Source organism: Panthera uncia, chromosome D4, assembly GCF_023721935.1.
Source record: "Panthera uncia isolate 11264 chromosome D4, Puncia_PCG_1.0, whole genome shotgun sequence".
Lineage (NCBI taxonomy): Eukaryota > Metazoa > Chordata > Mammalia > Carnivora > Felidae > Panthera > Panthera uncia.
In genome coordinates, this window is record NC_064807.1 from 60,930,472 (window position 1) to 60,946,061 (window position 15,590).

The 15,590-nt window shown below is 39.1% G+C and overlaps 1 long non-coding RNA gene across 1 annotated transcript in view; it reads left to right on the forward strand.

Annotated features, from left to right (window-relative positions):
• The first annotated feature begins 10,836 nt into the window (after positions 1-10,836).
• The window catches only part of LOC125926240 (uncharacterized), an 82,929-nt gene continuing 78,175 nt past the window's right edge, over positions 10,837-15,590 (forward strand). The window contains exon 1 of the long non-coding RNA XR_007459029.1: positions 10,837-11,135. This is a non-coding gene — a long non-coding RNA (uncharacterized LOC125926240). The remainder of the gene's footprint in view (positions 11,136-15,590) is intronic.

The following is a 15,590-nucleotide window of genomic DNA, read 5'->3' on the forward strand; positions in this document are numbered from 1 at the left end:
CTTTAAATAATTTTCCTTTGCCAGAAGGCACAATGCTAACCTTTGTCAGTAGAGGGCACTGGAGAGACACTGGAGGAGGAAGGGGTTTTCTTTCCTAGTTGGGACGTACTGCTCCATGCAGGCTCCTGCAGTGTGCGCGGATTTTCAGTGCTCAGCTTCTCCAGAACTAGGTTCCTGAGCCCAGCTTCTGCAGTGCACTGTGGCCAGCAGCATCCAGCAGTCAGAAACTTCTTGTGGATGTTCCCCTTAAGTGGTTTCCTAGTGGAGTGCCTCCAGAGGGTTACCTCCCTTTGAAGGGCTTCCCCTGGCACCCTAGAGGGGGCATTTGCAGCAAGTTGCAACACTGTGACTTCTCTGCCAACCAGGGGGCCATGGAGGTTTCCTCTCCAATAAGGTCTGGGTCTCAGCCCTGGGAGTGGGAGGCCCTTTCTTGGGGAGTGGCTGCTCCTTATATGTGATATGTGTATATTTTTTAGAATTTTGCTTCTATCTTGTAGACCAGTCCCTCATTACTTCAATCTCCTGTTAAAGAGTTAGTAATTCTTGATTTAATCTTTCCCTGTTCAAATTACTGTGTAGCTTCTGTGTCCTGACTGGACCCTGACTGATACACAGTTCAGTCTTTTTGAAATGTAGATCTGATTTTGTCTCTCCTCCTTGCTTTAAACCATGTTATGGTTTCACTCTGCTTATACGATAAAGAAAACTCCCTTATTTTCCTGGTTTCTGAGGCTCTGCACAATCCTATCTTTACCTCCCTGGCCTTATCTCATACCAGAGCCCCCCCTTGCTTTCCTCCTGCTGCAGAGTTTTTATGGCCACTGTTCCCTTTCTCTGAAATCAACTTCCCTCAGTTTCTCACCTGAAACATCCCTGCCCATATCCAGGCCTCATGTTAATCATCTCATCTTCAGGGAAGCTTTCTCCACCTTCCGTGTCCAGGTTGAGTCCCTCATACTCATTTTCAGATCATGTAAGCTCCTTCAGACCACTTTACATGTGTTTGTGCGAATTTTTTTTGATTAACACCTCCTGTCCTATAGATTGTAAGCTCCTTGAGGACAACGGATTGTGGCTTTTTTGGCTGCCTATATAGCTCCTGCATCCAGCACATGAACAGAGTAGAGTGCCTGTTACAAAGTAGGCATTCCACCTGTGCAACCATTTCCCTTTCCATACTCCAATCTGCCACAAGATGGCAGGATAAGACCCTCTGGTACTTGATTTCCTTTGGGATAAGAAGTGGTGCTTCAGTTTAAAATGACTTTCTGGGCCAGAAGAGGATCCCTTTGAAGTGAGATTGAGTCACATATTGCAGAAGATTTCTCTGAAAATGTCCTCTGCATCTTCACTTCTTCCGCTGAGTCTGTGGAACAATCAGGAATACGAACAAGGAAGACAAAGGAGAGATCCTTGTCTGCTTGCCTGAGGTGCTATTTAGAAAGCAGTTCTTGAAAACAAGCAGGCTGAACTCTGATTCGGGTGGGAAAATAGGGTCGGGGATGTTTCCTGCCCCTTTCACACTTTATTTTGCAATAACTGAGTTCTAGAGGAAAGGCCAGCAAATTATGGCCTAGGGCTAAATCTGGCTCTCTGCCTGTTTTTGTAAATACATTTAATTGGACCCCAGCCATATCCATTTGTTGGCATATTGGCAGTCTTTTGCACAACTATGAATAGTTGTGACAGAGACCATATTGTCAGCCAAGGCAAAAATATTTACTATCTGTCCCTTTAAGACAAAAATGGGGGAACATTTGGTCTAGAAGGATGTAAACATTTAGAAGCCTTAATATCTGGTTAGCATTTAGCTGACTTTTCATAAAAAATAGTAATTTGGTCTTTTGGGGGAAAGATCTATCTTTCTTTCCAAAAAGCAAATATTCTGGTTGAGGATGATATATTCCCCGAGGTTTCTTAGAAGTTGTACCCACGTGGAGCACCTGGGTGGCTCAGTCGGTTAAGTATCTGACTTTTGATTTTGTCTTGGGTCATGATCTCACAGTTGGTGAATTCCAGCCCTGCATTGGGCTCTGCGCTGACAGTGTGGAGCCTGCCTGGGATTCTCTCTCTCTGCCCCTCCCCCACTCACTCTCTCTGTCTCTCAAAGTAAATAAATAAACCGAGGGGCGCCTGGGTGGCGCAGTCGGTTAAGCGTCCGACTTCAGCCAGGTCACGATCTCACGGTCCGTGAGTTCGAGCCCCGCGTCAGGCTCTGGGCTGATGGCTCGGAGCCTGGAGCCTGTTTCCGATTCTGTGTCTCCCTCTCTCTCTGCCCCTCCCCTGTTCATGCTCTGTCTCTCTCTGTCTCAAAAATAAATAAAAAACGTTGAAAAAAAAATTAAAAAAAAAATAAATAAACCGAAAAAAAAAAGTTGTACTCATGTAAGTCAGAATTATATTTACTAATTCTTTTCAGGAATTATACATTTAAGAGTGCTATATCTTTTTTTAAGTAGAAAATATTGGCATATGTGATGTAAATTTTTTGTAGTTTCTTAGCACACTTTCCTGTAGGAAGACTAATAAGTCACTGTTATACTAATTATTTCATTTGTCAAGATATCAACAAAAGGCTCTGTGGCTATTTACCTTTCATTCAATAAATATTCTTGTGATTACCTTTCATTCAATAAATAGTCTTGTGATGGATGGTGTGGCTTATGTTGGAGAGGAAAATTTTTCTTCTACACTTCAAGTTCTTTTAGCTGGTCTAAGAATTAAATTGACATGAGATAGTTTAATAGGAAAAATGAAATTTAATTACGTATATATGGGGGAAACCACATAAAAATGAAATTACAAAGAAAGGAGAAATGAGGTATATGTCATTATGGATTAAGGAGAAGAGGGTAGGGGCCTGAGGCTTGAAGGGAAGGAATGCAATTCACAAAAAGAATAGAAAGAGTAAATGTTGGGTAAATATGTTTGTTGGGCCATACAGAAACAATGGGACATAGAGACAATTTAGGTCAAAGGGGTATTGCTAGTTTCCTCCCTGTCTAGCACACCTACTTCATATTACACTATAGGTATCTATAGTGATATCTCCCTTCCTGGAATAGGTCCTCTATCTAAATTCTTTTAGGTGGTTACAAGGGAGGCAAAAAAGAAAAACTCGAGTCTTCTGTTTTTTAAAAATAACCAACCTAGGTGGCACCTGGGTGGCTCAGTCAGTTAAGCATTGAACTTTGGCTCAGGTCACGATCTCACCACGTGTGGGTTCGAGCCACGTGTGGGTTCGAGCCACACGTGGGACTCTGTGCTGACAGCTCGGAGCCTGGAACCTGCTTCAGATTCTGTGTCTCCCTCTTTCTCTCTCTGTTCCTCCCCCACTTGTGCTCTGTCTCTCTCTCTCTCTCTCTCAAAAATAAATAAACATTAAAAAAATTTTTTTAAATAATAAAACTAAAATAATCCACATGCCAAAGAGGCATATGTTGGGATAGCAAATTTTGGCCCCTACACTTATTTATGAGTTTGTAAGTGCTCAGCTATTGCTAAGTCAGAATCATGGTAATTCATTTTGAATTACAAGTTTTGAATAGTAAAATACACTTTCTACAGATCCTCTTCCTAACAAAACATTTTGGGTAAAGATAGTGGTAGTCCTTACAGTTTCTTAGTGTTGTTATACTTACAAAAACTGGCAAATCAGAGCAAAGGTAGTTTTAAGAGTACATAGACACGAGATTATCTGTCCCCTTTTAGATCCCTTTACATAGGCAGATCATTGATGTGGCCCAGTGGGAGGGTCTGCAGAAAGGAGTTGCCAGAAGGGAAAATTCTGTTTATGAGTATTGGGGGAGAACACGACAGGTAGGCTCTCCACCCTCCTCACCACTGCACTTTATTTGCAGAAACTTTTTCAGGTATGTAGGGGAAACCCTTCTGTACGGCAAGGTGGTTATGGAATAGGGTTTCCTCATCTACTTAAGGGAATTGGGGGTGGGGTAGAGTGCCTGGCTGGCTCAGTTGGTAGAGCAAGTGACTCTTGATCTTGGGGTTGTGGGTTTGAGCCCCATGTTGGGTGTAGAGATTACTTAAAAAAAATCTTAAAAAATAAAAGAAGGGAATTGGGCATGGGAGGGTGTCAGAATGTTGTATTTTCACCACATTTCCCCAGAATCCTCCCTAGATTATTGTAGTTTAATTTATTTTAAAACTATTGTGTTGTTTTCAAACCATGTTTTTCCTATGTCTGTAACCTCTAGCCATATATATTTATATGACTTATGTTTAAGGAATTTCAATGTTTAACTTCAGTGCTTTGCTGTTCCAAATTTCTTAATGTTGATTTATGTTTCAGTATGCTGATTTCTTCAAGCACTTTTTTAAATGAAGGTGTGTGTGTTCTATATTTTATATGTATACCTGTGCCCTTGCATGTGTGAGAATACCTTTGTGGTTTTTTCTTATATAAAAGAAAGTGGGCACAATATTTTTTGACTCACAAGAGTTTTTTTTTTAAACACTATAATTATAGTGTTAAAAGATACTTTAAAATGGGGAATTTTGACTCACATACAAACATACAATGAACATGTATCAAAAATTTAAAAAAAAATTTTTTTTCAACGTTTTTTTATTTATTTTTGGGACAGAGAGAGACAGAGCATGAACGGGGGAGGGGCAGAGAGAGAGGGAGACACAGAATCGGAAACAGGCTCCAGGCTCCGAGCCATCAGCCCAGAGCCTGACGCGGGGCTCGAACTCACGGACCGCGAGATCGTGACCTGGCTGAAGTTGGACGCTTAACCGACTGCGCCACCCAGGCGCCCCCATGTATCAAAAATTTTATTTAACTCATTAGTTAGAGAACCAGTAAGATGCTATGGTTGTTTCCAATGGAAATTTGAAGAACCACATATTATACAGGCAAATAAGGAATGCTGGAATAGATTTACCAATAGAATCAAGATAGGTCTATCTATGAGGCAATAATCAATTATATTCCACTAGATACAATTATTTTGCATTTTTATGGACAAGGATAATTTACATTATTCCCCATTTTCTACAGAGTTGTGAAGTAGCTCAATGACAATGAAAGGTTGATATAACCTGGATGGGCGTGCTATATGGGATTACACTCGGTAATTGGTCCATTTCAATGTCTTTCTCAATTTTTCCCTAAAATAATAACATTTGGTAATGTTCATTATGCTTGGTATAGTTATAAATACATTATTATACCCGACTCAATAAACTCTTACAAAATTAGCTTTATTTTACAGATAAAGAAACTGAGGCATGCAACTCTGGTCAGCTGGTGGGCCTCACTCACATGTTTGGTGGTTGGCAGGTGATAAGCCAGAGAGCCATGATTTTCTCTGTCTGGCTTTTCATCTTCTAGTCGGTTAGCTTGGGTTCATTTACGTGCTATCTCAAGGTTTTAGGATCAGCAAGAAGCAAACCACAGAGAAGAAGTGTTTCTCAGGTCTCTGCTTATATTACATCTGCCAATGTCCATTGACTCAATGAACGTCTGTGGCCAAGCCCAGATACAAGGTGATGAAAAAGCAGACCTCTTTCTCCCCTCCCCCAGCTTAATTGAGATATGATTGATATGTAGCATTTTGTAAGTTTAAGGTGACGATGTGATGATTTAATATATGTGTATATTGAGGAATGATGACCACAATTAGTTTAGTTAACATATCTATTATCTTATACAGTTACCATTTGTGTGTGTGTGTGTGTGTGTGTGTGTGTGTGTGAGAGAGAGAGATAAGGACTTTTAAGATCCACTCTTTTAGCAACTTTCAAGTGTAGAATATAGTATTGTTAACTATACTCACCATGCTGTGCATTAGATTCCCACAATCTCCAGGTCTTGATGGGAAGAGCAATGTCCCATTGCAAAGCACTGTGGATACTGGGGTAAAAAATTTGTGGCCAGTTTTGCAATTCACCACATTCTGTTCATCCCATATTTCTCTCTTGTAGTGTCAGGAGGTATTTTCTGTCATGGGAGGGTTTTCCTGACATTTTTTCCATGTTAACAGTCACATTTTCTACCTCATAGTCCTTTTCGTTCTTAGGGAACACATTTTCATGAACATCAAGCAAAAACGCTTCCCAGAAGTCACTTTTTTCTTTCACTTAATCTGAGCAAAATCTAATATTAATATTTAGAGGATTTTCTAAGAAGGAAGATCCTTATTTAAAATATATATTTATGGGGGTGCCTGGGTGGCTCAGTCGGTTGAGCGTCCTACTTTGGCTCCGATCATGATCTCGCAGTTTGTGAGTTTGAGCCCCACATCGGGCTCTGTGGTAACACCTCAGAGCCTGGAGCCTGCTTCAGATTCTCTCTCTCTCTCTCTCTCTCTCTCTCTCTCTCTCTCTCTCTCATTCTGCCCCTCCTCTACTCACGCTCTGTCTCTCTCCTTTGGAAATAAAAATAAAAAAAATTAATATATATATATATATATATATATATATATATATATTTTAAAAATAAAGATGTGAGTAATACATGTTAACTCACAAAACCTAGAACATAGATTGAGTGCAAAGGAAAAAAAATATTCAACCACAAACATACTAGTGAATGTCTGTCTGGTTGTTTTCCCTTAGAGAGAGAGAGGGAGAGAGAGGCACAAGCAGTGCTATAGAAAAGATGTAAAGAGCATAGACTTTGGAGTCAGATTGCCTGGGTTAGAATTCCAGATCTTCTACTCACTAGCTGGAGAGGGCAAATTAGAGAACCTTGTTGTCCTTTGGTTTCTGCATTTCTATATAACAATACCTCTTCACAGTTGTTCAGAGGATGAAATGAGTATACGTAAAGAACAGTACACAGCTCAAGGTAAGTGCTTTGTGTCAGCGTTTCTGTGTGTGTGTGTGTGTGTGTGTGTGTGTGTGTGTGTGTGTTCTCTGCTCCCCAGTTGTCCAGCCTCAAGGCATGGCTTTTCCCTTTGAAGCCCAAATATTGAGTCTATGCACTTATTCTGCTGAACACTGCAACTGCAGTCATTTCTCAGGTTCACCTCCCCAAGTCCTTTCTGGGGCTTGGAAGGAACTGTTACAAGTTCCACAAATCCATCTTGGCTGTTGTTTATCACCTTTGTCTGCCTCTCGAGGGTTGCAGGGCTTCTGGCTGGTGCCCAAAGTTCCACCAGGGACTGTTGTGTTACTGGCCACCTTCTATGGTACCCGGACCATTGTCTCCTGAGAAATGAGGCTGCATAATATCTCTTCCCAGTTAAGAATTCACTCTCTTAATTTCTTGAATGCTAATTAAAACAAAGCGAAACATTTTGTAAAAATGTACTAAAGGCTTTGAGACAGAGGAAACAAAATATCTCCGTGTCACTCCTCAGCCCAGTGCAATTTGGCCTCTGTCTGCTTTCCCTCAGTTTTAAAGAATATACCAAAGTTAAGAGAAAAGTGTAATGAATTCCTATGTACCTATTACCTAGACTCAACATTTACTAATCTGTCGTGTTTTTTAAAAATATAATTTATTGTTGAATTGGCTTCTATACAACATCCAGTGCTCATCCCAACAAATGCCCTCCTCAATGCCCATCACCCACTTTCCCCTCTCCCCCACTCCCATAAACCCTCAGTTTGTTCTCTGCATTTAAGAATCTCCTATGGTTTGCCTCCCTCCCTCTCTGTAATTTACTCATCTTTTGTCAACCACATTTCATTTATCTTATTCCCTTTCTAGATCATTAAAAAGCAAGTCCTAGACATCATGTCATTTTACTCAAAAATGCTTCATTATACATCACTAATAAATAATGACATTTAAATATATCTTTTAGACGCCACTATCACATCATCACACAAAATGTCCCCATGTCATCTGATGCACAGTCCTTATTCCCCACTAGACTTGAATGATCTGCTTAAAGTCATTGGTTCGACGAGGACCAGACAAGTTCACATGGGTGGGAGATAACGTCTCATCTTTTCCCTTCACCTGTTCCTTCTTCTCCTCCTTTTTTAATCTCTCCTTCATCCCTTACACTTTTGGAACACAACTTTTACCATGTATTTAAAAATCTGCAAACAGGAAAAAGTGAGGGGAGCATCCACAGCAAAGAGCTAGATGTTTTACATCGTGAGTTTTCTGGGTTACCTATAATTACTGAGTATAACTTGAGGTTCCCTGCCACCTCCTTCATTTTCAGAAGTTGTTTTGGGACCCACAGAGGAGGCAGTCTTTGTATTCATAAGAGTACTTATATCACACATTCAAAAGGTGACTGAAGCAGACGTTGCACAATTAGGAGAGTAATGACAAGATGAAGTATACATTTGCATGGAGACACAAATGTACCTCTTGAAAAATAAGAGAAGTCATAGTAAAGAAGATTAAACGTGCCTGTGAAAGGAAATTCAGATATATATTTGGAATGAAAAGAAGTCACAGTATTCCCATGGTTTATAAATTTTAGAATAAGAGATACGAAGCTCTTTTGTTTTGCTGATCTTATTATTCTTCCCCCTGTGGAAGGTCTAATCTGCACACTTAGAGCTATATGTTTGCTAGGCTGTAATTATACTGTAGGAGACACTTGAGGGAGGTTATGATAATTTGACTGTTCTCCCTACATTGATTTTGACCACCCCCTTCCACCGTGGCTGCACTGTAGCCAGGGCAACTTTTTAAGGCAAATAATCTAATCATCCCCCATTAGTGGTTTCCCATTGCATTCAGAATAAAACCAACATTTTGTAGCTTGGCTTACAAGGCCTTGGATGGTTCACCCCTGCCTGACTCTCAAGTTTTATTTTGGACCACTTGTCTTTCTTTTGATTTGGGCACAATGTCCTTCTTACAGTTTCTACAGAATGTCATGCTTCCTCCTGCTATCAGGCTTTGCCCAAGCCATGTTTTCTGACTGGAATATTCTCCTCATCCCCTACCTTCCATCTAAGTTGGGTGACTTCCTTAAAAATTTTATTTATGTATATATATTTTTAAATAGTTACTTTTGAGAGAGAGAGCACAAGCAGGGCAGGGGCAGAGAAAGAGAGAGGGAGACAATCTCAAGCAGGATTGGCACAGTCAGCGCACAGCCCAACATGGGGCTCGAATTCGCGAACAGTGAGATCATTCCCTGAGCTGAAATCAAGAGTTGGATGCTTAACCCAAGTGAGCCACCCAGGCACTCTATGGGTGACTTCTTTGTTAGAGAACCATATTCTTCTCTCACAGAGCACTTAGCTAAGTCTGTGATTATTAATTCATTAATGTGATTATTTGGTTACATTTGTATTTTCTAGTCAGGTTGTGCATCATATAACATATATGAATGGTGGCCCTTCCCTGCTAGACCATGGCAATGTCCATATTTGTGCACCACTTTTATCTCCAATATTCATTCATTGAAAAAATGAATAGCTATCAGACATGGATCTTATTCAGGCTCATTTCTCTAGCTTAAAGGATTAAAGTTCCAGGAGCACCTGGGTGGCTCAGTTGTTTAAGTGTCTGACTTCGGCTCAGGTCTTGATATCACGGTTTATGAGTTCAAGGCCCATGTGGGGCTATGTGCTAACAGCTCAGAGCCTGGAGCCTGCTTTGGATTCTGTGTCTCCCTCTCTCTCTCTGCCCCTCCCCTGCTTGTGTTCTGTCTCTCTCTAAAATAAACATTTTAAAAAATTTCCTAAAGTTTGTTATCTATCTATCTATCTATGTCATTCTTGTTATCTGCTGGTAGTTATATTCTATAAACTTGCTTTGAACAGAATTAATACTGCATCATTGCCCCTAGGGCAGATTCAGGGTTAGGTTCCTATGAGCCTCTGGTCACATTTTTTGTCAACTGATCAATATATAACCTTGTTTTATATGTGTTTCTATTTAGAGACACTATTTAATATCATTGCTGGTTTATTAATATTGAACTCATAGCTAGCAGCATTATAACTAATGCCTGAATGAAGCTTGTTTAATACATGCTTTTCTGCATCAGGCACATCACAGCCTTCTTGCACTTAGGAACACTAGACAGCACTTTAGCCCTATGTCTGGGATCCATGTAAAATCACCAACAAAAATGTGAAAAATGTGAAAAGCACAGAAATGTGAAAAAGATGGCACTAAGTAAACCATGATCGCCTGTTTAACCTCAATTGACAACATAAATGTTGGGCAACTCAAGATTTTCCTCCCTTTTTGAAGGTCAGTGAATGACTGCAAGAGTTCCCTTAGTAATAATTTTGGTGTTACAAGTACATTTTGGCAAATAGACAAATTTGCATATATGGAATCTAAGAATAATGAAGAAATTGTGTATGTGTGTATAACAAAATATATACTATATATTTTACATATATTTAGATATATAAATAATTAGATAAATAATGTATCAATATATAATAACACAATTTTACTATCTTATACATAGTGTTGGACTACTTGGAAATATATGCATGTCAATAAACATTCTTCTATAAAATATATACCAAATGGTGTTTTCCGGGCCAATGTTAAATGTGCACTGGGTTATAAGGATTCTTTGGGAAGTCAGTTTGTAAAATGCTGATGTTAAGAAATTCTTGGGGCTCCTGGGTAGCTCAGTTGGTTGAAAATCCGACTTCAGCTCAGGGCATGATCTCACGGTACGTGAGTTCGAGTCCCGCATCAGGCTCTGTGCTGACAGCTCAGAGCCTGGAGCCTGCTTCGGATTCTGTGTCTCCCTCTCTCTCTGCCCCTTCCCTGCTCGTGCTCTGTCTCTGTCTCTCTCTCTCTCAAAAATAAATAAACAAAAAAAGAAACATTAAAAAATAAAAAAAAAAGAAATTCTCTGTGGCATTTGAAAAAAAACCAGTGACTCAGACTCTTCTAGTGATGCTTCTGATGGGAACAGGGTCACTTGTGCCAAAACAGAGGCTAGAATCAATCTCCCTTTTGCAGCTGTGTATTTTGTCTGTTGTTTGGTGCTTTGCTTTGCCAAGCTCTTACAGCTGTACTCTACAGTGGTCCCCCTTATCCATGGTTTCGCCTTCCAAGGTTTTCCGCTCGGTTCGGCCCTCCTCCCTGGTCTGGAAGCAGATGCTCCTCCTTCTGACGTAGCGTCAAGTGACGTCACAATTATGGCGTCACTCACGGCATTTCAGCGCTTCGTCTCGTCACTTGGGCTTATCATCTCCACGTCATCGCAAGGAGGGTGAGTGAAGTACAATAAGGTATTTTGAGAGAGAGAGAGAGAGAGAGAGAGAGAGAGAGAGAGAGAGACCACATTCACATAACTTTTATTGTTTTAAGTGTATATTTTAAGCGTATAGTGTAACAGGATATTGGTTTTTTTTAAGTGTTTATTTTGTGTGTGAGAGAGAGGGAGGAGCGGGGAGAGAGAGAGAGAGAGAGAGAGAGAGAGAGAGAGAGAGAGAGAGAACCCCAAGCAGGCTCGGTGCTCTCAGTGCAGAGCCCTATGTGGGGCTCCAGTTCAGGAAACGTGAGATGGCGAGTGACGTGAGCGGAAATGGAGAGTCTGACATTGAACCGACTGAGCCACCCAGGAGACCCAACAGTATGTTGTTATGGGTGTTATATTTTATCGTTAGTTATTGTTAGTCTCTGACTATGCCTAATTTGTAAATTTAACTCTATCATAGGTATGTTTGTATAGGAAAAAACAATATACATATAGGATTTGGTACTATTGGGGGGTTTCAGGAACCCAGTGGGGGTCTCAGAACGTATCCGCCCTGGAAAAGAAAGAATACTGTACCCCCTTGGGTGGGGCATAACTTAAATCTTTTTGATAAACATTGACAAATATGATTGAGCAAAATCAGGGTTGCCTATTTTTCTCATATTTTGCACAGATTTTATATGCAGCTTTCACCTGAAAATGTTTAATGTAAAATTCCAATAAGTACCTTGGTTCAGTCAGTGCCTCAGCATCAGTTCAGTAAGTTTTGCATCCTTACAGGCCTTGTTTTGGGTTTTCTTGTATTTAATAGGAGCTTCATTTGACAAGAAGCCATGGGCTGTCCTCAATTCAAATGATTTCAAAATCTCTTCTTAGATTGGCTCTTTTGGAAATGTCAATAATTTCTAAACTGTCAATGCTACAGTATAAACAATGCTGCATATACTGTTAATGAAGGTAATTTCTGGTCCTAGTAAAACAGACCTCAGGGAACTTTGTTGTGGTGATACGTTTTTTGCCTGAAATCGCAGACGACTCAAGTACAGCCTGTGTATCTGCAGCCTGGCATCTCATTTCCTGAGACCTGTGTGTTATGGATTGCATCTGGCATGTTAAAGCATTATCTGATCATGGGTGCAATATCATTTCAACTACATACCACTTCTGACAGTGAATATGTATAATCTTTGCCTTTTAGAATCTATATACCCTCCCTGCTCCCTTATTTTTTCTTTAACCTTTGAATTGGAAAAAACTCAGTTATTCTAGTTGAGAATATCCTCGTGGTATGGTTTTTATGTTCTTTGTTTAATATTCTATAATTAATCCAAGAAACAAAACCTAACAGATAATGTGAGTTGGTAATTGTGCTGTCCTGATTTTGTTTTCTCTTCTATATTTATGTACTAAATCCATATACTAAGAAAAATACATTGCAGATGCAAAAAAATTGACAATGAAAAAACTCCCTGTAAGAACCCACAGGATATGACCAAAACTGCCGAGACAAATCCATGGCCTTACTACTTTCCTTATTAAATGACAATGAAAGTAAATAAACCTAAACAGAATTAAAAGGTGAGCAACAAACTCTTGTAATGTCAGTCTGAAATACTACAAATATCCCAGAGGAAAAATGGAAGAAAGAAGGGCTGTCAAGAAGGCGACCTACGTGCAAAAACTTTTAGGGTCCCTAGAAAGGAAACACTATCTAAAATATTTTGGATGGTATTGTTGGAGAAGGTCATCATGACTGCTGGCTGACCCTGGAGCTGGATGTGGGCTATCTTAGGCTCCTCACTCCCTCCCTCCCCTTTCCCTGGCATGTACATTCTGCCGGTACTTCCCACAGCAGGAGCCCTTTTCAAGGCTGCAGGCTTGAGAGAGTAAGGTGCTGTTGGGAACATCAAGTGTTATACGGGACAGAACCCCATTAAAGCCTCTATGTAAATTTAAGAATCTGGTGGGCAGGTGTGGAGCTCTCTCTGTCTTGCAGCTAGCCAAGACAAGCCTCCTAATACGTTCCCTTGCTTTTTAAACATGCCATCTGCCAAACTGCAGTGGCCTGTCTCTCCTGTCTCTCCTTACCCTCCGTGTGCAAACCAACAGGTATTTGCTTTGGAACTGCTTGACTGCCATTACTGTGTGATGTGCCCCAGTTTTCCTTTTTTCCTTCTGCTCTGGTAAAAGGTATGAAATGGCCATTTATGCAGGGACAGTTTCAGATGTCAATAGATCTAATAAGTGTTCATCCTTACTAAATAATAAATATAATCCAAAATGAATCTAATACTGATCAGCCACTTTGTCCTACCAAATTGGCAAAAGTAAAAAAGGATAATATCCACATGGCCAAGGGTGTAGGAAAATGAGTACTTTTTTTTTTTTTTTTACTGTTTGTGGAAGTGTAAGCGGATTCAGCTTTTCTGAAGGACAGTTGGACCGTATGTGTCATGAATCTCTTGATCCATTAATTTCATGTCCAGGATTTTACTCTAAGGAAACTAGGGATGTGTGTAAAAGTAGATAAGGATTTCTTGCAACATTTGTAAGAGGGGAAAAAAGGCTACCATGCAGTCATTAAACATATTCATTGCCATCATTATCAAACATTTACTAGATTCAAGACATTGTACTAAGTAAATGTAATGTCTCACCTATTAGGTCATAATTTTAAAAATTGTAGTATAAGAGGTTAAATAACTTATCAAAGGTCACATGGTTAAGAATTAATAAAGCTTAAATGAAACCCCAATCTTATAAGTATACTGTAATAAATGTCCTCTGTCACTGAACAAGGATACTTAATGACATAAGGAAATGTTTATAATATATTGCTGTATGGAAAAAATACCAGGCTGTATTCAGTTTCTCTAATAGTTATAGGACTCATCAGATTTTCTGATACTTTTGCTAAGTTATATTTTTCTAGGAATTAGTCCACTTAATTTATTATGTCAAATTTTTTGGCATAAAGTTGTTAATATTTCCTTATGTTTTAATGTCTGTAGAGACTGTAGTTGATGTCCTTTTTCTTCTTCTTCTTCCTCCTCCTCCTTCTCCTCCTCCCTCCTCCTCCTCTTCTTTTAGCCTTTCTCAATTTTCCTATATGCACATAAGGCCATAAATGTCCTTCTAAGTGTGACATTAATTCTTCATCTGGAAAAAATGAATATGCGATTAAAAAAATTGTCATTCATCTCAAATAGTTCTCATTTTCATTATCTTCTTTAACCCATGAACTATTTAGAACAGCATTGGTTAATGTCCAAACATATGGGGATTTTTTTAGTTATCTTTTTGGTATTAATTATTAGTTTTAATTCCACTGTGGTTAGTCAGGACATGGCATGTGTTACTTAAATCTTCTAAAATTGGTTGGAACTTGATTTTTGACCCAGATCTGAGATTATTTGGTAAATATCCTGTGGTATTTGAGAAGAATGTGTAGTTGACACTAGTTGGTGCTCTGTTGTCTGTCTGTCCACTAAGTCCTTTGTTAATCTTGCTCTGTATCCTTACTGATGATATATTTGCTTTTTCTCTCAGTTACTGAGAAGAATGTGTTAAAGTCTCTAACCATGATGTGGATTTTTCTATTCTTCTATTTCTGCCAGTTTTTGGCTTTACGTAGTATTTTTAGATTCATCATACAAATTTAGGCATTGTATTTTCCCTTTAGATCTATGCTTTTGCCATCATAAAACATCCAAAAAAATTGATGATAAAATTTGTAATATGAAGAGTAATGTTTCTTGCCTTTAAATCTGCTGTATCTTACAGTAGTGAAGATATACCAGCCTTCTTTTAGTGAGTGTTTGCATGGCGTATATGATTTTCCATCCTTTTGTTCCCAACCTCACCTATTGATGGTGTATCTTTTCTATGTAATTGAGTTGCTTATTTGTGATGATAGTTTGACAGTTTTTCTAAAATTATGTATTTGATCTATTCACATTCAGTGTATTAATTATATATTTGGTATAAAGCTATCTTAATACTTATTTGTCCTACTAGTCTATGTTCTTTTTTCTTACCATCTTTCTGTTAATAAAATATTTATTCAAGTATTGTATGTAGTACTACCTTTACTAGTTCTGGGAAATGCAAAGAGGGCAGAGTAGCCCCCTCATGTCTTATGTGCTGCTAATGTCAAGGTTATTAATGATATCTTTTAAACTCCAGATGATATTGTTCCTGTTATTTTCTAGTCAATATTTACTTAAATGTACTGACATACTTTACCCTTTCCATTGTTCTGCATTCTGTTCTGTATCTTAGTGCTTCTTTCTGGGATGATTTTTCTTTCTCTTGAAGCACTCCCTTTTGTATTTCCATGAGTGCATTTGTGCCAGTCACACATCCTCTCAGTTTTTGTATTAAATGTATTTGTCTTAAACTTTGAAGGATATTTTTGGTGGATAAATAATTCTGTGTAGGCAGGTGTTTTGTTGTTTTGTTTTTAGC